Source organism: Pinus tabuliformis, chromosome 7 (assembly GCF_031772625.1).
Source record: "Pinus tabuliformis cultivar Carrire ecotype Pingquan chromosome 7, CPIR1, whole genome shotgun sequence".
NCBI lineage: Eukaryota > Viridiplantae > Streptophyta > Pinopsida > Pinales > Pinaceae > Pinus > Pinus tabuliformis.
Window position 1 is genome coordinate 47,812,806 of NC_142293.1, and position 25,792 is coordinate 47,838,597.

General features: G+C 36.3%; 1 pseudogene; it reads left to right on the forward strand.

Annotated features, from left to right (window-relative positions):
• Window positions 1-23,784: 23,784 nt before the first annotated feature.
• Window positions 23,785-25,347, forward strand: LOC149245156 (AP-1 complex subunit gamma-2-like; annotated as a pseudogene).
• Window positions 25,348-25,792: the final 445 nt, after the last annotated feature.

The window sequence follows — 25,792 nt, forward strand, 5'->3', positions numbered from 1 at the left end:
TCAACCTTGGAGGAGGAACACCATACAACAATGTCATAGCTGGGTGAATGAACAGGTCTATGAATTCGCAGTATGTGTATGGTGATTCAGAAGTACAATGAAAAACTGAAGTCCAAAACACAACTGACCTTGGATTTCCCTGGGCATTAAGTTTTTTGAGGGGAATGGAGAAACTGTCTCGTTGATAAAATAAGAACAGATGGTAGATGTATGAGGTGTATCTAAACACCCTTTCCCTTTGTAGATTCATTAGCTGTTCATGAATCTTTTCTGCAATATATGTGGCATAGTCATAGTGTACAGCAGGAGGCTTTCCAGGAGAAAATATGGACAGCATTGCCATTATGGTGTCATCAACATCCTCAACTCCCTTGTACCCCAGGACGTAGCTGATCAAATCCACCAGCATTTTGCCCAAGTCATTCAAGTAATGATATGCAATAGGAGGAGTTCTCGTAGTTTCAGAGCTTGGCTGTATGAATAACTAATTGATTTTGATGATCTGGGCACTTGAAAAATTACTCCCCTTCTTTACTAAGTCCAACATGGAGAGAGGGGTCAATGGTCTTGCAGTGTGAAAATGCAGCATCTCATTTATGGTTTCTGGGGTGATATGGAACAAGACTGAGCCTGTAGGACTGAGAATAGCTCTCTGGCATGGATCATAGCACTCCTGGCATCTATGGATCAAGTCTGGAAGGGCATTGACTTGAGGGAGGTTGTAAATGGGCAAATTTGAGTCCCAAATCCCTAAAATATCAGCTCCACTAAGGTGTTGGGCTTTCAATTCATTTAGCATATGAATATTAAACTTAGAATTCATTGGGAACCAGTCTATCATCTGATAATCTACATCTCCCAGGGCTTTCCATTCTAACTCCCTTTAAGGGGCATTCAGAGGCTGAATATTCAGGGCTATTGGTGTTTCCATGGCTAATAAGGCTTCTGACTTGTATGTGAACTGGTTTGAGTGAGCAGAGCAACAAAGAGGGGTTTCTTTGCAATAGAGAGGTGAGTTGCAAAGAACAGAGGGTAAATTGTGAAAGCAGCAATTGAAATACTGCTCAGAGGACTGATGACGCCAGTACCAGGACTGATAAGAGTGTTTCTACGGTGAATTTATGCAGTTGAGGTTTTTAGTTCACGACTGCGCGAACTACCTGTGAATTTAGGTAAATTTTGCTAAATGCAGGCTCTGCAGAAGGTTTTTTGCCCTGCCAGTTGGAAATGGATACAGGTCACTGGATGTTTGCTGGTGAATTCAGTGCTTTACACTCTCTTAAGCCAGTTTCTTGGATAAATATGGATAAAACCAGGTGCGGGGAATGATTTTGAGAAATACCTTGTGAATTGCCAGTAACAGTTGCAAATGCAGGTATGACGGATGCGCCCACGGTTTCTGATTCGAGTTCTGCAGGTTGGCGCTGGTTTGGTCGTGAAATGCATGCAAGGAGAACAATAGTCGTTTTCACAAAAAGTGGGAAAAACACAATTTTTTGTCTAAAATATGGATTTTTTGGAATATTGGCGCGTTTTTTGCATGACGTCAGCATGACGTCATCAGGTGGGGTCAAGGTCGGATGACGTCAGCATGACGTCATTGGGTGATGTGGCAAGCTGTGAGTGGTCCACGGGGATGGTGAGGTGGCAGACAGATTAGAGCAGTTGCGGACAAGGGTGCTGACGCGGCGGCGAGGTAGTACTGACATGGGCCTGACGTGGTGATGACGTAGGCATAGCAGGACCGGCGGTAAACCAGAAGCAGTAATGGTTTTTCTCGGACCGCCTTAGATACGGTCGCTGTTTTGTCAGAGGGCGACCCGAGAAATTGTGACGGCAACGCGTGGCAGAGGCCTGACGTCACCCTCTGACAGTTTCTCGGGTGCTATCTTACGGACATCGGGCTCGACCCGATATGCATATAGGCCGTCCGATCAAAGGTGCCCGATCCGACGGTTGACGGATCGCTAAATTGTGCGGACGATACGGCAGCGGGTGGGGTAATAAAATATTATTTTCTTTGAAAAACGCGCTCGGCGGGACTTTGGGTTTCGGCGGAGTTATATAGTTTTCATTGTATTTTTCAAATGAAAATGTATATTGCGCCCATACTTTGGATAAGTCTGAAAAAGTGGGTTTTTTGTGTATTTTTGCGAATAGAGCGGGTTAGGGGTTAAAAATGGGGTTTTTACAAGGTTTTTTAGCAAATGAAGGGGTTAATGGTTTGGATAACTTCTGAAGGGGGACAAGGGTTAGGGTTTGGGTTCTTAAAGTGACCAGATGTCACTTTAATCCCTGACTGTGAACATATGGCTATAGTGCCAAAGGGGAAGGGGTATTTATAGCATGCTTAGGGTTTATACACCATAGTGTTTATAATAGTAGGGAAAAGGGGAACATAGGGGATTTAGATAATAAGAAGTTAGGGGTTAGTAAGAGTGGGGGAAGGGGTGAAACACTAAGTTTTTGTATGAAATCAACTTAGTATAGGAAGTAGATCAAAATAAAAAGAATTTTTAGACAACAAATGTGGCTCTAAAGGAAACTAGAACCAACATAAAACCTTGAATTCTTTCATGAACACAACTGGTGTAGGGATGTTAGTAATGAATATGAGAAAGGGAAAAAGGAAGTTAGACATGCTCCATTGTGTTACTGCAAAGTGATAGAGAAGAGGAGCTTTTCTATCCATTGATGCTTTCCTTGTTTTGACCAGCAAGATTTAGTTGGAAAGGAATGACATTTCTGCAACCCCGTCTACCTACCCATCTACTTGCCTAGCATTTTCTGTTTCTTCTTGGAGGGTGCACTTGGACTTGTAGACCCTTATGTGCCTTTTCTTTTCCATTGGCTTTTTCTTTCGATTGTCTATCTAGCACTACCCTTATTGCTTCCAAGGCCCCAGATTAGGCGGTTGGGAACCTTAATTCTCTGCCTAACTATTGGTCTGCCAAGATTAAGCAGTTTGGACAGACTTCTTTCTCTATTCTACAACAGAAAATTGAAACATGGCATGATCCAGATTAGGCTGTTGGACCATCCACCAAAATTGAGTCAACATCAAGCTATGTACATACCTTGTCTTCTCTTGGAAATATGGGATCTTTGTATCAGCAAAGCAGAGCATATTTGGCACTTGCATTTTCCAATCATGAAATATGAAACCTATTGATATAGGTATCCAACAGAATTCACCAAGCATGTTGCCAATCTCAGCCCTACTTACTGATCCAGTTGCAGATTTGTTTGCTCTGATGAGAGATTGATCTCTAGGCCCTCTTTGAGTTTTAGATTTTCCCCTTCAGAGATGGACACATAGCTCTGCTATATCATGAAGTGCAAGTTGAGATATGTCTCCTTTTCCCATCATGTTCAAAATATCTATCCATTCATCTCTAATGGCTTTTAATAGAAGGGCTTTCAAGGTCTCCTCATCTAAGTTACTCATTTTTGCTCTTTTCAGGTTGTATTGGAATCTTTCAAGTAAATCCTCCAAGTTTTCATCTTCTCTTTGCACCATTTTGAATACCTCATCCTTGTGATTGGTGGGCATACAATAGTCCAAGTACCTATCCAAAAATGTTTGTTTCATATCATTCCAAGTCCTAATGGATTGAGTGAGTAATCCCATGAACCATTTCAAGGCTGCTCCTTTCAATGTTGAAGGAAACAGTTTGAGTTTTTGAGAGTCTTCCAGATAATCATAAGTTCGACACACGACCTCAAACTCAAATAGAAATGTTTCAGGGTCCTCATTCCTTAACCCATGGAAGTTTCGGAGGACAGATGGTGAGAGTTTTTTCATTGTGGCTCGGGAGTCCTCATCGACTATAGGAAATCCGAATGAGTTATCTCCATCCCTATTTCCCCCAAGGTTACCTCTACCTCCTCCATTGTTTCCTCCTCCTCCTCTACCTCTACCTATACCAAATCCAGTTGCTCCTTCCTCTGTCATGGTAGTTTCCCTGGAGACTTCAGAGTCTTCTGGTTCTTCTACTAAGGGTGAACGAGAAGGAATTTCTCCTTCTTCTTCTTCAGATGATTCTACTTCTTCAATTACAATTTGTCTGTCTGTAGAAGGAAGGAAAGGATCTCTTTCTAATTCAGATTCGATGGAAGGTGTGGGAGAGTCGACTCCTGCCTCTTGAATTCCAGGAATCCTAGGGCTAGGAGTGTAAGTTGGAGATGATGGAGGTGTCTCTTGTCTATTCCTTGAAGTAGATGGACTTGTAAAAATCGAACTCTTAGCTCTAGCTAAAAACCTTCCCCTAGAATCTCTTGCTCTATGCATGTCATTTTTTATTTTTCTTCAAGTCGGGGTAATAATTCTCTTTCTGATTTTCCAGGTCACTCTAGGTGCAAGAAGAGAGCATACTCAAAAAACTATTAAACCAATAACTTTCTCTTTTCTGATCCTCCAGATCACACTAAGTGTAAGAGGAGAGCATACTTTGAGAGGTTATCAATTTTCCTTCCTTGAAATTTTCTTGTTTTTTTTAAGAATTTGGCTACCTAATTTCACTTCCCCGGCAACGGCGCCAAAATGTTTGGTCAATTTAGTGTGATCTAAATTGCTATTTATAATGTCAACCCGGGGTTTGTAAACTAACGAAGTGAAGTGTACTATATGTACTAGATAACCATTTCCTTAGTCTTTTGTCGTTTTTAGTTTTTTTAAGTTTGTTTTTGGATTTATCTTTCCCTAATGTGAGATGATGAAAAGGTGATAAAGCAAGTGAAATATGGATGATTATGGTGATCCCTAAGTGGTTTTTCAAAACTTAAAAGAAAGAAAGATTTAGAATAACTGCAATGAAATCAATTCTTAAAAAGAAATAAAGACATCAAACAATGAACTAATGACATCAGCCCAGTATCTTTGTTGCTAAATGAAAATGAAAATGAAATCTACACTAAATTCAATTAAAAGTAAGAACAACTAATCCACACTATTTCAACTCTTCAACTCAATCTTCCTTGTGAAAAGATATCATGAAATGTTAAGCAATGTGAAATCTAAAAGAAGTTAAACTGCATAAAAGAAACTAATCACACTACTTTAACTTTCTTGACCTTTTGCCTTTCAGCTTAATTTACCCTGTGAGAAACAGTCATGAAAAAGTCAAGCAATGTGAGATCTAAAGCAAACTAAATCAAGCTATAATGAGTGATATTCTGGTTCCTAATAAAGTTATTTGATTATAGAAAGGAACCGTTAACAGATGAATAGCATGATACCTAAGAGCAGAAAATAAATGTACAACTTAAGGAAATGACAGTACTGGAAATCAAACTTCAGAAAACAAGAGTCAGCGACAAAGACAAGATGATCTCGTATGCCAATAGTTATAAAAAGAAAAGGTGAAAAATTGCCCCGGGCTGCCTAAGAAAACCTGCAAAAACACTGATCAGTTGTAACCATAAAAGAGCAGCAATGAAATTGTAAATCAACAGAAATCAAAAAGCTTTGTTATGTACAGCTAATATACATGATGAAATAAAACACAGCATTTAAATGACAACTGTAGAGCTAATATACATGAACAGAAAAAAAATAATGCAAGAGTTAAAGGACAACTGTACAAGGCTTCAGTGAGCATGGGGCCCTCTACCACTTCAGCCGATTCAACGAACAGCTACAAGCTTAAGTTTAAACCAGTCTTCTCATATATTAAACAACAACGTAAAAGTGCAGTGGGGAAATACAACAACTTCGAATTACATTACAAAAGATTAACTTTTACAGCGTTCATAGACACGTTATTTATAAGGAAAGAAAGCTAAACAGATTAACTAAATCTACGCTATTAACCACGCTGCCAGAGACACGTAAATCCTCTTCAGCCCGGATCTAGGTAACTGTCATCATGTTTATTAAATCTGAGAGGTATGGTTGTTGGATTCATGCTATCAGTATGTCTTCGTGGCTAAGGACTGTGCCACGTAGCTTCACGTGCTCAAAAACAGAGCTACGCAGAGCCGTGCCACTGCTGAACACTTCCGTTGACTATCATTTGCCCCTTGTTTGACCGCGGGCTTTTATGGTCGTGTTGGATGATCTGGAGGGACACGTTCCATGTCCTTGACTCCTGTAACTTGCCCATGTGGCTCATTTCTTCAGAGGACACCTGTAGCATGGTGTTTGACAAAACGGCTGCGGAATCGTGTGCTGGCTGCAGAAACCTAGGTCGGCTGCGGAAACCTGTGTCGGCTGCGGAAACTGAGAAGCTTCCGCAGCTGTCTGAAAAAAATTATAAACCAAACAACAGTCATTAGCATAGTTAGAAAACCATGTCAAAAGCTCTTTTTTTAAACTAAAATACAATGATTTAATCAACTTGGTGGATGAAATGAGTGGAAAAAGAAGGCTGAGAGGGTGTATAGGAAGGTGCAGGTTCGAGGCTCAACATACCCCCACTGTGAAGGTGTTGCATGTCCTTGTGCAACCAAAACTTAGTTATTTTCTCTTAATCGATATGCTCTGAGGCTTCTGCAAGAACATCTAGCCCTCTTCTCTTTCTCTTTGATGCTAAAATGGTCCTTGGTTTCCTGACTAGACATTTGAACTTAAGATTAATCAATGCCCTGCTCAACTTTTTACACTTTTTCTTCAGCTTCCTGTTCTTCTTTTGCCACAGTCCTAAATGGAGCATAGTGTTATCATGGACAATCTTGTCTACCTTACTCTGCTCTTTGAGTGCTTCGTTTTCCTGTTTGATGTGCCTATTTAGGACTTCCAATTCAAACACTTCCTATTTTAAAGACTGTACTTGTGCATCAAGTGGCAAGGTGGTGCTTGGTCCTGCAGCTGATTGTTCCAAGGACTCTAGGTAGTTATATGCTTCTTGCTGATTAGAATCTACCTCAGGTGTCTTTCTCGGCCTGAACTCAAATTCTGGTGAAGGAGGACTGCTTTCTCTTTCCAGCCGAAAAGGGCTTTCCTCACGTGGAGGACTTGGCTCAATGCTTGGCTGAGTTGGAGATTTCTCAAGTGTCTCTTTATCTAAATCAATAAAGTGAGACTGTTTTTCTTGGGTTACACTCTTCTTTCCTTTTAGCCTACTGCTCCTCCTCACGTGTGGACTAGTGCTCTTTTCCTGTGCACTCTGTTTTCCTTTTTGTTTCTTTGTTATGGCAGCAGCTTGAAGATCTATTAATCTCTCTGACAGAGGTTGATAATCTTCTTCTATGGATTGCTCAGGGGATGGATAGGTTTCTTGAATGGTTATTTTGCCTTTGTCCTTCTTCTGTTTCTTGTTTTTAGCTCCCTCCTCTTCTTCTTTCTGAATAGTTTCCTGAATGTTTATTGTAGGAGAGTCTTGGGCTGTAATATTCTTTTCTTTCCTCCTACTTCTCTTTGGAATTTTTTGGCAACTGCCTCCAGAGGTTCAGTCAGTTCTTGGAAGTGGTTTCTTGTCAAAAACTTTTGCCGAGTATCCTTAGTGTTTTTCAACTGATCTTCAATAAGGATTTTTATGAACCCGTGATGGTAAAGATGGGGTTCAATATTGCCTACATGTTTTTGAACAGTAGAGCTCATTTTCTTCAATCTTGATAACAGAAAATAAGGCAAATTAAGGGTATAACCTTCCATAAAATTCATCATTAGCCTGACATGATACATGTACATGGTACCAAAACAACCCTCGCATGTGATAAATTTCTGGATAAGTAATAACAGAGTGGACCATTGTTGTTTTATTGCATGCACAGGGATTCCCTTTGTAAATACAGAGGTATCCATACCTGGGTTTTGGAGCATGATTCTCCATCCTTGATCGTCCACACTTCTGTTTTTGAACCACCTTTCACCTTCTTGTGGGAGACTTGTTGCAGCTGCTATTGTGGCCTCGGTCACTGTAAATTTTAAGTCTCCTATCTCCACTGCGTGTCCATTAAAGGACCATGCAAAGGCTTTAGTCACTTCTTTGTTATAGCCCCTGAACTTTTGAATGAATCTCAGCCACCTTACTTTCTTCAACGACTCCTTCGTTTGAGGATAACCCTGTAGATATTTTGGTCCTTCCGGTTCAGCTCTTAGTAGTTTTCCCATTCTTGGCTTTAAATTCCGACTGAAAATTCTATTGCGTATGAAAGTTCAGGAAAAAATGGGCTGATTACAGGATTCTTAGGGTAACTAGAGTGGCCGTAATCAAAGTTCAGGATGTATATGGTGACTGTAGCCAGGGTTTGGAGCAAGCTGTAGTGGATGCAGCGGAAATGGAGAACAGGAAATGGTATGAGTACCGAGGGAGTAAAGGGTAAGCAACAGTAACGAGTTCAACATTGAATGCATGCAGGAGTGAAGTGATAAATGGGCAGAATAACGGCTGAGTCCTTTTGAATCGGATGACTTGCGCACACGTCTCAGCAGACGGCTGCGGAAATTATGGTGAAGGAGAGCCGTAGTACAGTAGGTCACGTCTCCAAAGTACGGCCAATAAATGGGAGAGCAGTCCATCTCGAGTTTAAATTGAGAATGATCATGGGACCGTTAGAAATGAATAAGGTGTGTGGAATGACGTCGGTGGAAGAGGAGTGGTATGGGGCTTGCTGTATCAAATCATTGCATTTAGTGGAACTTGCCATGGTTTAATAACTATGCATAATAATGACATTGAATTGTTATTTGGTAGAGATTTTTGATCATACCTTTGGAAGTTTATCATTTCTTGATTAAGGCTTCTGACCCATTATTGTTCTTTGATCTTGAAGATGCCCCATGTCTTTGCTGCACTTGGTGATGATGACACTAACCTTTGATTGTGATTTTTTTTTTAAAACAGAGTGATGCCGGCTGTAGAGACAGAGTGATGCTGGCTACGGAAATCGTTTCTGGCTGCGGAAACTAGTTCTGGCTGCGGAAACGGTTTCCAGCTGCGGAAACTAAGACAACACCCCTCTAACTGCACAAAGATAGTTAGAGAAGAGCTAACTAAATAAAATAGTCCTGAGAGGGACTTTTATTGATGGAATGAAATGAAATGAAATGAGTGGAATGAGATGGAAATGAAGTGGAGTGAAGGTGGAGATGAAAATGAGATGGATGAACTGAAATGGCAAATGAGGTGGAGTGAAGATGGAAAGAGAGAGAGATATTTTTTTTTGGAAAATATAGAGTGTCGGTGCCCCTGATTTTCACTCTACATTTTCTGTATAAGACTGCCAATCTATGATTGGTTTTCAGTCTTATACAAAAGATTTTTTTTTTATTTTTTTTATTTTTTTTTTCAACTGAAAGAAACAAAGACTACGCTGATGGAGGAGAAGGATTCCTCTCCACCAGCCTCATTGCAGAATTTTCTTGAAACATTTTGACAAAGTCCTCTTTTCAGAGTGGCTTATGATAAATTTTCAATCAGTGGCCATTCACAATGAGAGGAGTTTGAAACTCATCAATGGTCTTGACTCGAACTGCTCCATTGCTATAGACTTCGTCAATCTCATATGGTCCAAGCCAATGAGTCTGAAATTTTCCTTTGAAGTCTTTAAACTTGGAATCAAACAGTAACGCCCAATCTCCCTTTTGAAACTTTTTCTCTTTGATATATCTGTCATGCCACTTAGTTCTTTGGTGTTGAACTAGATCAGTCCTTAAAATTGCATCTTGTCTTATTTCATCTAGCTCATTCATCTGCTCCATTCTGTGCTTTTGGGCTTCTGATAGATTCATCCCCAACTGAACTGCCATCTTGAAAGTCTTGACTTGAAACTCAATGGGGAGCAGGACTTCTTTCCCATAAACAAGTTCATAGGGAGAATGTCATGCTGTGTTCCTCCATGTAGTTCTATAGGCCTATAAGGCTTCAGGAAGCCTTTCTGCCCAATCTCTTCTGTGGAGATGAACAGTTTTGGTGATGATGCTCTCAAGAACTTTGTTTGTAGATTCCACTTGACCATTTGCTTGCGGATGGTACGGAGTAGATTTTCTGTGCTTGATTTTGTATTCTTCCATCAGCTTCTCCATCAAGTTAGATGTAAATTGACTTCCTTGATCTGTCACAATTTCTCTTGGGACACCAAAACGAGTAAAAATATCCTCAAAAATAAATTGAACAACTGAATTTTCAGTGGCAGAAGGCAATGCCTTGGCTTCTACCCATTTAGTGACATAATCAATGCAAACCAATATATATTTCTTTTGTCTAAATGGTGGATTAATAGGTCCAATGAAATCTAAAGCCCATTTTTCAAAGGGTTCGATGAGTACCTGTGGCTGTAATGGCATTTCATTTGAAAGAGTCGGTCTCCCAACTCTCTGGCAGCTGTCACACCTTCTAACATATTGTTTTGCATCTTTGAAGAGAGAAGGCCAATAATATCCTAAAGAAAGGATTTTATAGGCCGTCCTCTTGTCAGCAAAGTGTCCACCGCATGGTTCATCATGACATGCCTTAAGGATGTCAGGCATTTCATCTTCCCGAACACATCTTCTGATCACACAATCTAGCCCTGTTTTAAACAATTCATTAGAAATCCATGAATAATTTGAACTCTCCTGAATAATTTTCCTTTTCTCATTAGGAAATAAGTGTGGAGGTAGCTTCCCTGTAACCAAATAGTTAGCAATATCTTCATACCAAGGAGTTTTAGTAGTTACTGCAAACAAATATTCATCTGGAAACTTATCCTCTACAGGAGAATCTTCGTTAGTATTTTGGATTCTAGACAAGAAATCAGCTATTGTATTTTGTTTCCCTGGTCTATCTAACATAGTAATATTGAATTCATGTAAAAGTAAAAGCCATCTTGTAACTCTGCCATTAGTAACAGGTTTGTTCATGAGATATCTCATTGCAGAATGATCAGTATGGACAAAAGTTTCATACCCTGTTATATAATGTCTAAACTTGTTGATTGCATGAACAACAACTAAGAACTCTTTTTCAGTCACAGTATAATTTAACTCAGTAGGAGTCAAATTTTTACTGGTATAGTAAATGGCATAAGGAACTAAATCCTTTTGACCCAACACAGCTCCTAGAGCTGTATCTGAAGCATCTGTAGAAATATGGAAAGGAAGTTTCCAATTTGGCCCTCTCAAAATGGGTGCTTCAGATATTCTTGTTTTCAAAGTTTCAAATGCAGATTGACAGTCAGGATCCCAATTGAATTCACAGTCTTTTGTAAGTAATTTGAAGAGTGGAGATGCTATTTTGGTGAAGTTTTCAATAAATCTTCTATAATATCCAGTAAATCCAAGAAAACTTCTAACATCTTTTTGACAATTTGGAATAGGCAACTTGGAGATGACTTCAACTTTTGATCTATCAACTTTAATCCCATCTCCTGAAATATGATGTCCTAAAACAATCCCTTCAGTAAACATCATAAAACATTTTTCATGACTTAATGAAAGGTTTGTTTCTTTACATCTTATAAGAACTTTTTCCAAATTTTCTAATGCCTCTTCAAATGAATTACCATAAACTGTAAAATCATCCATATAGACCTCTACACAATCATGAATTAGATCAGAAAAGATTCCTAGTACTACCCTTTGAAATGTTGCGGGTGCATTACATAATCCAAAAGGAAGTACTCGGTAAGCAAAAGTTCCCCATGGACAGGTAAATGTGGTCTTGTCCTGATCTTCAGGTGCTACCTGAATCTGATTGTAACCACTAAAATGATCGAAAAATGAGAAATACTTTTTGCCTGCTAAAGTGTCTAATACCTAATCAATAAAGGGTAAAGGAAAGTGATACTTCAAAGTTGCTTTGTCCAATTCCCTGTAATCAATGCAAACCCTCCATTTACCATTCTTTTTAGGTACTATAACCAAAGGAGAAACCCACCGGCTATCTGAAATGGGGTAAATGAAGTTTACATTAAGTAACTTTTGGAGCTCTTCTTTCACTATCTCCCTAAGGTTTGGATTCATCCTTCTTTGAGGTTGTCTGATTGGTCTACTATTTTCCTCAATGTAGATGTGATGAATGCAAGTCTTAGGGTCAATACCTTTCATGTCGGTATACTCCCATGCAAATGCAGTAGAATGTTTTTGCAAGATTTTGGTTAGCTCTTCCTGTTGTGATTTTTCCAAGTTTCTGTTGATATTCAATGTTTTTCCTGGAAAGATCTCAATGGCAGAACTACCAAATTCTTCCATAGAGAAAAGAGACATTTGTCTATATGATAGACACTCAATGTTAGAATCCAATTGAAATTGTGTGTGGTCATATTCTGAAGATGGTTCAAAGTTTTCTAATGTGTTCAAAATTTGACTATCTTCACTGATCTCAGAAATGGTAAAGACAGGTTGTATAGTATCTTCATCATCAACCCACTCATTATCTCCTATTTCTGTAATTGCTTTTGCTGGAGGATACAGATTGAACTTCTTTGTCGAATTACCATCAAAAATATACATATCCCCAGACCTACAACTGATAAAAGCATCAGCTGTCGCTAGCCAAGGTCTTCCTAAAATAAGAGGATTTCCTCCTAGATTACTCTTGGGAGTTAAAATCATGAAATCGACTGGATATTCCCAAGAGTCTAAGGAGACTGGAATGTCTTCTAATACACCATCTGGTTTGATAATTGATCGATCTGCAAGTTGCAGTAAAGTAGGTGTAAAGAGAAGATTAAGAAGTTTTAGCTGTTCCATAGTCTGTCTACTCATGATGTTGATAGCAGCCCCTAAATCAATCAAAGTATTTGGTATTTCTACCCCACTGATATGTGTTTTGACAATTGGACTACTGGGATCTACATATTTCTGCATAGTAATTTTTCCCATCATGATATCTGCAATTTTCCCTACCGGGTGGATTCTTCTGGTATCTCTTGGTTTCCTTCCTGGCCTTTTAAGACTCAACTCCTTTATTGTTTTCACTAGAATAGGAATTTCTTTAATGGCTTGTAACAAGGGAATCTTGATACAGACATTCTTCAATTCATCTAGAAAATTATAGTCAGGCAACCAAATTTGTTTTTCCACTCCTTTGTCGATTTGTAATCTTTCAGGAAAAGGAGGTGTGGATAAAGATGCAGGTTGCTCAACTATGGGAGTTGTGGGGGTTAATTCTTTTTCTTTTTCTTTTTGAGTGTTTGGGTTTTGAAGAGATGCTTCAGAACCCTTATTGGCTTCAAGAGAATCTTCCTCAAAAATGCTTGCTTTTGAGCATTTATAGAAGGCTTATCTAGGACTCTACCTGATCTGAGTTGTACTTCATTGAGAGGAACAATCATATAGGCAGGAAATTGTTGACCTTCCATCATGTAAGCATTTTGAGGGTTTTTGTTATTGGGGTTTGGCAATGGCTGAGAAGGAAGTTGAATTGACTTCTGTTGGAATGGAAGCAAGAGTTGAGAATTTGGATTCTGTTGAGAAGGTTGTTGTTGTTGTGGAAATGGCAATGATAGTTGTGGATTTTGATTTGGAAGTTGTGGAGCTTGTTGGTTTTGAAAAGATGGGGGATATTGGTAAAATTGAACAAATCTCCCATAAGGATTTTACATACCTTGTACCCATGATTGAAGAGGATTTTGAGGTTGGGACCAAGGTTGTTGCCAAGGATTCCAATTTGGTGGGAGTTGAAAATTCATAGAGTTGCTAAACCCTTGATTTTGTTGCCCCTGCCAAGGTCTCCTTGCAACAAAACAGAGAGATTCGATTGTATTTGGATCTTCTTGAAAGACAGCTTTGAGCCCAAGAATTGAAGGACAATCCTTGGTCTCATGATTCTCTGAACAAATTACACATGTTTCTACAACTTTTGCATCCAAGGGACATTCCCTTAGAGCATGTTTCTTCCTACACTTTGGGCAAAAGATGGCCAAAGCCTCAGCTTCTGCTTTCTGCTTATTGTGAATCTTAAGGGTGTCTAGTTGCTCGCTAAGACTCCCTAAGATGTCAGTTTTGAATTCATCAAGCATGTTGCCAATCTCAGCCCTACTTACTGATCCAGTTGCAGATTTGTTTGCTCTGATGAGAGATGGATCTCTAGGCCCTTTTTGAGTTTTAGATTTTCCCCTTGAGAGATGGACACATAGCTCTGCTATATCATGAAGTGGAAGTTGAGATATGTCTCCTTTTCCCATCATGTTCAAAATATCTATCCATTCATCTCTAATGGCTTTTAATAGAAGGGATTTCAAGGTCTCCTCATCTAAGTTACTCATTTTTGCTCTTTTTAGGTTGTATTGGAATCTTTCAAGTAAATCCTCCAAGTTTTCATCTTCTCTTTGCACCATTTTGAATACCTCATCCTTGTGATTGGTGGGCATACAATAGTCCAGGTACCTATCCAAAAATGTTTGTTTCATATCATTCCAAGTCCTAATGGATTGAGTGAGTAATCCCATGAACCATTTCAAGGCTGCTCCTTTCAATGTTGAAGGAAACAGTTTGAGTTTTTGAGAGTCTTCCAGATAATCATAAGTTCGACACACGACCTCAAACTCAAATAGAAATGTTTCAGGGTCCTCATTCCTTAACCCATGGAAGTTTGGGAGGACAGATGGTGAGATTTTTTTCATTGTGGCTCGGGAGTCCTCATCGACTATAGGAAATCCGAATGAGTTATCTCCATCCCTATTTCCCCCAATGTTACCTCTACCTCCTCCATTGTTTCCTCCTCCTCCTCTACCTCTACCTATACCAAATCCAGTTGCTCCTTCCTCTGTCATGGTAGTTTCCCTGGAGACTTCAGATTCTTCTGGTTCTTCTACTAAGGGTGAACGAGAAGGAATTTCTCCTTCTTCTTCTTCAGATGATTCTACTTCTTCAATTACAATTTGTCTCTCTGTAGAAGGAAGGAAAGGATCTCTTTCTAATTCAGATTCGATGGAAGGTGTGGGAGAGTCCACTCCTGCCTCTTGAATTCCAGGAATCCTAGGGCTAGGAGTGTAAGTTGGAGATGATGGAGGTGTCTCTTGTCTATTCCTTGAAGTAGATGGACTTGTAAAAATCGAACTCTTAGCTCTAGCCAAAAACCTTCCCTTAGAATCTCTTGCTCTATGCATGTCATTTTTTATTTTTCTTCAAGTCGGGGTAATAATTCTCTTTCTGATCTTCCAGGTCACTCTAGTTGCAAGAAGAAAGCATACTCAAAAAACTATTAAACCAATAACTTTCTCTTTTCTGATCCTCCAGATCACACTAAGTGCAAGAGGAGAGCATACTTTGAGAGGTTATCAATTTTCCTTTCTTGAAATTTTCTTGTTTTTTTTAAGAATTTGGCTACCTAATTTCACTTCCCCGGCAACGGCACCAAAATGTTTGGTCAATTTAGTGTGATCTAAATTGCTATTTATAATGTCAACCCGGGGTTCGTAAACTGACGAAGTGAAGTGTACTATATGTACTAGATAACCATTTCCTTAGTCTTTTGTCGTTTTTAGTTCTTTTAAGTTTGTTTTTGGATTTATCTTTCCCTAATGTGAGATGATGAAAAGGTGATAAAGCAAGTGAAATATGGATGATTATGGTGATCTCTAAGTGGTTTTTCAAAATTTAAAAGAAAGAAAGCTTTAGAATAACTGTAATGAAATCAATTCTTAAAAAGAAATAAAGACATCAAACAATGAACTAATGACATCGGCCCAGTATCTTTGTTGCTGAATGAAAATGAAAATGAAATCTACACTAAATTCAATTAAAAGTAAGAACAACTAATCCACACTATTTCAACTCTTCAACTCAATCTTCCTTGTGAAAAGATATCATGAAATGTTAAGCAATGTGAAATCTAAAAGAAGTTAAACTGCATAAAAGAAACTAATCACACTACTTTAACTTTCTTGACCTTTTGCCTTTCAGCTTAATTTACCCTGTGAGAAACAGTCATGAACAAGTCAAGCAATGTGAGAATTAAAGCAAACTAAATCAAGCTATAATGAGTGATATTCTGGTTCCTAATAAAGTTATTTGATTATAGAAAGGAACCATTAACAGATGAATAGCATGATACCTAAGAGCAGAAAATAAATGTACAACTTAAGGAAATGACAGTACTGGAAGTCAAACTTCAGAAAACAAGAGTCAGCGACAAAGACAAGATGATCTCGTATGCCAATAGTTATAAAAAGAAAAGGTGAAAAATTGTCCCAGGCTGCCTAAGAAAACCTGCAAAAACACTGATCAGTTGTAACCATAAAAGAGCAGCAATGAAAATGTAAATCAACAGAAATCAAAAAGCTTTGTTATGTAGAGCTAATATACATGATGAAATAAAACGCAGCATTTAAATGACAACTGTACAACTAATATACATGAACAGAAAAAAAATAATGCAAGAGTTAAAGGACAACTGTACAAGGCTTCAGTGAGCAGGGGCCCTCTACCACTTCAGCCGATTGAACGAATAGCTACAAGCTTAAGTTTAAACCAGTCTTCTCATATATTAAAAAGCAACGTAAAAGTGCAGTGGGGAAATACAACAACTTCGAATTACATTACAAAAGATTAACTTTTACAGCGTTCATGGACGCGTTATTTATAAGGAAAGAAAGCTAAACAGATTAACTAAATCTACGCTATTAACCACGCTGCCAGAGACACGTAAATCCTCTTCAACCCAGATCTAGGTAACTGTCATCATGTTTATTAAATCTGAGAGGTACGGTTGTTGGATTCACGCTATCAGGATGTCTTCGTGGCTAAGGACTGTGCCACGTAGCTTCATGTGCTCAAAAACAGAGCTACGCAGAGCCGTGCCACCGCTGAACACTTCCGTTGACTATCCTTTGCCCCTTGTTTGACCGCGGGCTTTTATGGCCGTGCTGGATGATCTGGAGGGACACGTTCCAGGTCCTTGACTCCTGTAACTTGCCCATGTGGCTCATTTCTTCAGAGGACACCTGTAGCATGGTGTTTGACAAAACGGCTGCAAAATCCTGTGCTGGCTGTAGAAACCTGGGTCGGCTGCGGAAACCTGTGTCGGCTGCGGAAACTGAGAAGCTTCCGCAGCTGCCTGAACAAAATTCTAAACCAAACAACAGTCATTAGCGTAGTTACAAAACCATGTCAAAATCTCTTTTTTTAAACTAAAATACAATGATTTAATCAACTTGTTGGATGAAATGAGTGGAAAAAGAAGGTTGAGAGGGTGTATAGGAAGGTGCAGGTTCGAGGCTCAACACCCAGCTGTGGATTGAAGCAACTGGAAGAGTTCTACACCAACTTCTTGCTTTTGCCGCAAATGTGAGTAAAAATTCTGCATAAAATGCCTTCATCAATTCCTTGAAAATCGTAATTTGAAACATTTTGAATAAATTGAAAGACATGTTTAAAAGCAGAAGAATTTCTCTTACCATTGAACTTTACCTGAGACAAGAGTCTTACCACTTCGGGTGGAGTATTGGAAGATGCACGTCCTTGGATACAACTCCAAATTGGAAGTTTAAGAGGAGCCATCACAATAAATAAAATATTAAAATTGAAAAGACTCCAACAGACAAAAAATATCTCAGGCCCTCCTTCTAGCGCCAAAATTGTTGATGCCTCGAAAATCACTGCAGTAACAATGGGGGATAACCACCCGGTCCGGACCTTAAAGCAGCTCCTTTTCCGTTTAGTGTGGTGGCTCCGACTGGTTTAACTAGGTCTAGTTACCTTCTCCCTATAGCTATTGGTTTATGATATATCTTTCACTACCAATAGTTAGGGATATCAGATCACTTCGTCTTGCTGATCAGGCAAGAGAATGACCCTTAAGCTGATTTGGGTTCAGCCAAGCCACAACTAAAGTTTTGCCTCCTTGAGGAGAGGACTTAAAAGAATGTAAAATTTACTTTAAATGAAAGCTTATTCTATGATGCAAGCAAAAGAAATTAATCTAAATCCTATCTTAATTAGGCAGATATAAATCTAACCCAACTAAGAGCAAGATAATTAAAGTATTGGGATTTAAATATGTCTTGTTTATAATGAATATCAAGTTAATGAAGTAGTTCAATTAACTTAATATTATGGTTACCAAAACACACCCTATTGAGACCTCTTAACAGAAATAATAAACCAACAACATTCAGGAAGTAGTTCACAAAAATGATATTAATTATCAAATCAGTAAATCTAATAATTGAATAATGACATGTGGAAATAGTTCACAACACATTACCATTCAATAAATCAGTTTCATAAGACAGATTTCTGAGTAAGTAGTTACTCAAAAATCAGATTTTAATTCATAAGAACAGAGATACCTAAGAACAATATTGAGACAAATTACCCATGTTGACAATAGTGCACAAACATGAATAAAATGAGACATTCATGTTACCATAAAAATGAAACTGATATTTGAAACAGTAGTATTAGAAAAACCAATTCATTGCATCCATTTCTCTGTCCTTGGTCTCCAACAACTCTTTACATTGCTTGAACTTCTACTTTCAAAGCTAAAGCCACAATAGTGCAAGCTTTGCCCTTCATGCATAATTCAAGATACAAAAGGAAAATCCTCAATAATCCCGAGATCTGAGATTTTCTCTCCTCCCTCCTACAACTCTAAATTCTTATTACAGTAGTGCTTTTAGAAATCTAAAATTGCAGAGGAGAGCAGCCCCTTAATTACATTCTGCAATCTATTATTTATACTATTTGCAAAGGAATTTTGGAGATGAGAGTTTGTTGAAGAGAAATCTGCCAAATACGATTTTATTTATTTGAAATTCCAATCTTTAATTGTTGGAGCCTTCTCATTGATCGAAATCCTTTTCTTCATATTTCTCCCACTGTTTTCCTGCAAAAAGAAATCAAAATAAATTAAGATGCAATCAAAATATCATTTCTGGCAATTAAATCAAATCCAATCAAATTCTATTTAAATAAATAATTGAAAATAAAATGTAAGCTTTCAATTGATGCATGGGATGGTTTGATTGGCTAAAGATATTATTAATCAATGGATCTGCAATTAGAAGAGGCTTGGACAAATGAAAATGAAGAAAATAACTCAGAAAATTGATTTTGTTTCAAAATTCGGAGCTTGATCTTCTGCCTGATTTTTGACCCAATAAATGATTAAATCTGTTAGTGAAACCTCCTCAAAACTGTTCTCCTTGATTTTCTCTTTCCAACGAGCCGTCCTGGGCCTCATTTGGCCAAGTATAACTCAATCTATGAACCTCCAAAGTTGATGGATCAAATCTGATGTAAATCTGAAAATTTTGTTGCTGGGCTAAAAAGAGAACTTGAATTAAAATTTTAATCCTAAATTAGAATTTTAATTATCCAATAATTATTTCTAATTTAATTCTTAAATTAAACTAAACTAATTATTTAATAAACTATTATTAATTAATGTTAATCTAAATAATTAATATAATCTATTTATTTATAAACTAATTAACTTTAAATATTTAATAATTAAATTTTAATTTGATTAAATTAATTAAATTCTATATATTAACTAATTTATCTAATTTAAAATTTAATATATTAAATATTTAAACACTTTAAACTAAACCTATTCTCACTTTATGTTAACACATAACCCATTTTAAAGCATCGTATGGAGAAAGTGAATGTTTTGACTTATCGGATCGGGAAAAGCTTTCGGTCGGGGGCATAGAACTTATATGCATTGATGGTTCCTGATGCGATGGAGTAATCACATCAAAACTCAAACAATTGAATTTTTGAACTTTTAGTTAAAGCCTTTCAGTCCCTTTGTATCGGCGAATCAGGAGGATATGGTATCGGGGTTTTATTACAATGCGAAATCGTGATCTGATATCGCATCGGGGGTATGATGTGTATCGGGACTTTTTTAAAATGTGTTCCGAACAAAACTTCCGATCCAATTAAAAGCCCCGATGCGATCGAAACAATTTTTATTATATATTTTTTTGTTTTAAATTTTAATTTAATTAAATTAATTATATTTAATATATTAATTAATTTAAAATTTAATTTTAAACATAAATTTTTGTTTTTGTTTTATTTTTATGAATATAAGTTTCTAAACTACATCCACTTAGAAAATAAATGAAAATAATAAAAATAAACTACAGCCACTTGAATGTTTGGGTTTTTCGAGATTAGGATTTGATTTGGAAATTGGAGTGAATTTCTTAACAATTCCGATAATTAATGATTTGGCCGCATAACTAAAAATGGAAAAATGTTAGTAAAAACTCGCTATGGTTTGATATTTAAAATGAATGCGTTATTAAATTAATTTATTTACAAAATGTAATATTGTAGATTTTAAGCATTTTTAGCCCAGGCTAGATAAATGATGAGACTTTAAAGGAGTGCCATTTTCAAACCAGTTGACCAAATGAGGTGAAACAAGCGTCAATGTGAAGCTTATAAAAAATCAATTCTAAAAAAACAATCAAAACAAGAATCCAAAGAAAACAAAAAATTAACAAAAGCATAGGGCAATCAACTAAATAAAAATCCAAAAAGGTGTTTAGCCAAAATTTTTATAGAAAGGGTCCCCATTATTTGAGTTGAGCAAGTCAAAAATGGGGTGTTTTGTTTTTACCACAACAGGAACAAAGATGGCAGATAAGCACATCCTTCTACACAATGCAATCACAATGTTATAGGACCTAGGTGAGAAATTGATGCGAACAGGGAAATGGATTCACCCTACAGTGTTAGGACAACAATGGAAGGAATTGGCAGTCATTGTACATTAGTACATCACATGTAACAGTCGTCAGGATCTGGTAAAGCCCTACCAAGTAAAATTGGTAGCAATCCTAAAATAGAAAATTTTAGTTAATTTGTCGTTTTATTTGAATTCCCTATTGTATGATGTCGCTCGTCGAGTGAGGAAAGTGTTTCCGGGAAAACTAGTGTCTTTTCGATCTTTTAGTCCCACTAGGATTGGTAGCTATCCTAGAAACAAACAATAAAAGCAAATTGTAATTTCCTTTATGTATGATAGATAAGAGAGAAGCAAAGGGACCAACCTGGATCTTCCGCTTGACTCCTTGCTTGATTTCTCTCTCCCTTGATAGAGCTTGCACCTCTTCTCCTACTTATCCTGCTCAATGAATACCTATAAAGACAAAGTAACAAAACAACATCAAATTATCTCGATCTATTGTATCATAAACAATAGAGAATTAGAAAGAAACAACACTTGAATTCTTGCAAAATGACATTGATCATACAATGGCATTCACAAATAACAACATTCACAAATACACAATTGTATGGAGGAAAACTCAAAGAACATTGTTAATAATAGAAGGGAGAATTACAACCCAACTGTCTGACCTAGCATCATCCTCCCAGCATCAAAGCCCTCTTCACCTCATGAAAAGCAAGATCACCCAATAATATAGTGCTCTTTCTCAAAGACAAACTATCAACACTTCCTTACAAACTACAAAATTCCAACCTCTAGATCTCTCAGATGAGGGATCCATTTATAGATGTCAACAAGGGTGTGAGTCATCTCTGGGTTTTTTCTTAGTGTCATTCCACTTGTTGTTCTTGATTCTACTTGGAGATTTCTTGGATCTCTTACTCATCCCTAGGAAAATTCAGAGAGGCAAGTGTCATAAGAGAAGTTTCTAGAAGATTCCATGAGCATCCACTTAGCAAACTGTCTCTGACATTTGTCTATTCTTGTTCATTGCACCCCAAAGAAGGCCCCTTTAATATGCATCGTACCTAGCTAGTGTAGGATTTAGTATGCATCGCACCTTGACAGTGGAGCAGTCAGTATGGTCTAGTTTTGGCCAGTTCTGAGTGGTTTTTCAGGTGGAACTTTTGGGGAATGTGATTAGTTGACCATGAAACAATGTAAACTTTGAAACGGGAACTGATACTGTTACCCGTTTTGTAGAGATAGCAAAAAAGTGACCCGATTTTGAAAAGGGGTGATGCAAAACACACATGTTTTTTTTAGAGCATATTTTTTGGCACTTTAATTTTTTTAAATTCTTGTTATGTACATTGCGTTTTAGAATGGTAGTGATTTTCATGCTGATTTTAAAAAGTGGTTATTCTGCATCAAACCCTTTTTTTAAAAAACCTATTTTTTTGACTTTAACTTTTTTAATGTATGAAATGTAAATAATTGTTTTGTAAATTTAATAATTTTGGAAGTGGTCTTCCTTTTCGTACTTTCTTGTTTTTATTTTTTCTGTACTGAGGTTTTTATTGATTTGCATATTTAAAGAAGAAGGTCGATATTTTTCATTTTCGATATTTTACATATTTAAACGTCGTTAATTAAATTTTCAATCCAAATGAAATAATTGTCTCTAAAAAACAAATAAAAAATTATATATAAAAAAAGACAAAAATAAAAAATAAAAAATGTTAAAAAAAATATCTTATAAACCATAAAACAATTTGGAAAAAAAAAAAATAATATATATATATATATATATATATATATATATAAGTCAGTAAAAATTGAGGAAAAAAAAAACATTAGCAAGAACTAGAGAAAAAAATTTAAAAACAATCTAATTATAAAAAAAATAAATGAAAAAAATTTAAAAAATAGTAAAATTAATATTTAAAAAAAAAACAAAAAATGTTAAAAAAATTACCTTAAAGAAGAAGGTCGATATTTTTCATTTTTGATATTTTACATATTTAAACGTAGTTAATTAAATTTTCAATCAAATGAAATAATTGTCTCTAAAAAACAAATAAAAATTTATATATAAAAAAAGACAAAAATAAAAAATAAAAAATGTTAAAAAAAATATCTTATAAACCATAAAACAATTTGGAAAAAAAAAAAAAATATATATATATATATATATATATATATATATATATATATATATATATATATATATAAGTCAGTAAAAATTGAGGAAAAAAAAACATTAGCAAAAACTAGAGAAAAAAATTTAAAAACAAACTAATTATAAAAAAAACTTTAAAAATAGTAAAATTAATATTTAAAAAAAAAAACAAAAAATGTTAAAAAATTATCTCACAAACCATAAAAGAAAAAAACAAAAAAAACAAAATTAAAAAATATATATATTAAGTAAGTAAAAATAGAGAAATTAAAAAAAAGCATTAGAAAAAACTGGGAAAAAAAAAAACAAATTAAAAGCAAACTAGTTTAAAAAAAAATTGAAATTAATGAAAAAAAATTAAAAACTAATAAAATTAATATTAAAAAAAACAAAAAAAAATTCAAATTATATAAAAAAAAGAACAAAAAAAATATGTATTTCTTATTTTAAAAAAATAATAATTATTTTTTAATAAACATAGGTATTTTATTATAAAAAAAATTAAAATTAAATATTTTTTTTAAAACAATCTATTTTATTATTAAAAACAATTTTTATTTTTACTTTTATTTAAAAATAAAATTATTCAACATATATTTTATAGTTAGAAAAAAAAAAATTAAACTTATATTTTATATTTAAAAAAAAATTACATTTACATTTTTTTTAAAACTATGTTTTTTCTATTAAAAAAAGAATGAAAATTACATTTACATTTTTTTTTTTAACAATGTTTTTTTTTTATTTAAAAAAAAAATGAAAATTAATTTTTTTTTTCAACAACTTTTTTTTTATAACACTTTTTTGGTTATAATAAAAAAAAAAAAGGATTTTTTTTTAAACCAATATTTTTTTCTTTTTAATTTAAAATTTTACAAATTATTAAAACGAATTAAAAATTTTAAAAATTATTAAAAAAAATTAAAATTCCTATTTAAAAAAAAATGGTTGTGGCCCTCCCCGCGCGCAGGCCCTCTGCCCACGGCAGCGCCGCCACGGGCGGCCGGGGGGCGGGGCTTTGATTCCCGAAATCGAAGCCAGCCTCGCCCCTCGGCCGCCCGTGGCGGCGCTGCCGTGGGCGGAGGGGCCTGCGCGACCTTCATGACGGGAACGCGACTGAGGGATATGATTTGAGCCATTCGTACATGTAAAACTGCTGCTGAGGAGCGTGCTGTTGTTAGAAAGAAGTGTGCAGCTATACGTACTGCAATTAGTGAAAATGATCAGGATTATAGGCATCGCAATCTGGCCAAGCTCATGTTCATTCACATGCTTGGTTATCCAACGCATTTTGGGCAAATGGAATGCCTGAAGTCTATTGCATCTGCTGGCTTTCCTGAGAAACGCATAGGATATCTTGGCCTCATGTTGCTTCTTGATGAAAGACAGGAAGTGCTTATGCTGGTTACAAATTCTCTCAAACAGGACTTGAATCACATGAATCAATACATAGTTGGGCTTGCACTTTGTGCACTGGGAAACATATGCTCAGCTGAAATGGCTCGTGACCTTGCCCCTGAAGTTGAGAAACTTCTTCACAATAGCAATCCGAACATCCGCAAGAAGGCAGCTTTATGCTCTGTGCGGATTATACGGAAAGTGCCAGATCTTGCAGAGAATTTTATGAAACCTGCTAGTTCTTTACTCAATGAAAAACATCATGGAGTTCTAATTGTAGGAATCGAGCTGTGTACAGAACTTTGCAAAGCAAGTGTTGAGGCCCTTGATCATATATGAAAGTATACAAAGGATTTAGTCCGTGTTCTGAAGAATATGGTCACTAGTGGGTACTCACCGGAGTTTGATGTTGGTGGAATCACTGATCCCTTTTTGCAAATAAGGGTTCTTAGACTACTTCGCATTTTGGGATAGGGCGATGCAGATTCAAGTGACATTATGAGTGATATTCTGGCTCAAGCAGCCACTAATATTGAATCCAACAAGAATGCTGGGAATGCAATACTTTATGAATGTGTGCAGACCATCATGGCAATAGAAGCCATACGTGGTCTTCGTTTGCTTGCAATTAACATTCTCGGTCGATTTTTGTCAAATCGTGATAATAACATCTGATACGTGGCTCTGAATATGCTAATGACGGCAATCACTGTAGATTTTCAAGCGGTACAGAGGCATCGAACAACCATCGTAGAATGTGTCAAGGACTCTGATGTCTCAATTACGAAAAGAGCCCTTGAACTCGTATTCCTTCTCGTGAATGATAGTAATGTGAAGCCATTGACAACGGAATTATTGGAGTACTTGGAAGTAAGTGATCCTGAATTCAAGGGCGATCTTACTGCCAAGATCTGCTCCATTGTAGAAAAGTTTGCCCCAAGTAAACTATGGTATATTGATTAGATGATCAAAGTTCTGACTGAGGCTGGGAGCTATGTCACTGATGAAGTCTGCTATTCTCTCATTGTGGTGATAAGTAATGCGATGGACCTTCAAGGATATACTGTAAGGTCTCTTTATTGAGTTTGTCATAATGGGAATGAGCAGGAAAGTCTTCTTCGGTTTACTGTTTGGTGTATTGGGGAGTATGGCGAAATGCTGGTTAACCATGCCGGTGAACTTGAGGGGGAGGAACCTTTGACTGTAACAGAGTCAGATGCTGTGGATGTCTTGGAAAATTTTTTACAAATTATTAAAACGAATTAAAAATTTTAAAAATTATTAAAAAAAATTAAAACTGCTCTTCGGCCGCGAGAAGCCCGTCCATACGGCTTTAGGAAGAGACAAAGGTAATATGCTTAATTTCTGATTTTAAGGCATCATTTTCAAGCATTTGAACCACACAAATTACAGCATTTAGGGCGTTGCCTGCATCTTGATTTTTTCTATTATTTACAACCGTTTGGTGAATCTATTTTGGTCTGATAGAATGCTAAAGCACATTTACATAGTGCTGTAGAAAATTGAACAATATTTGCATCATACACGCTATTTTGAAATATAAGTTACAGCTTCGGATATTTATTTTCTTGATATTCACAAGTTTTTGACGCCCTCAAATGAAAATTTGTTTCTGATCATAATTTTAGGTTTCCATGGGCGATTATTTTGAAACCTTCCCTCGTATTTACAGATCATTTAGTTTTTACTT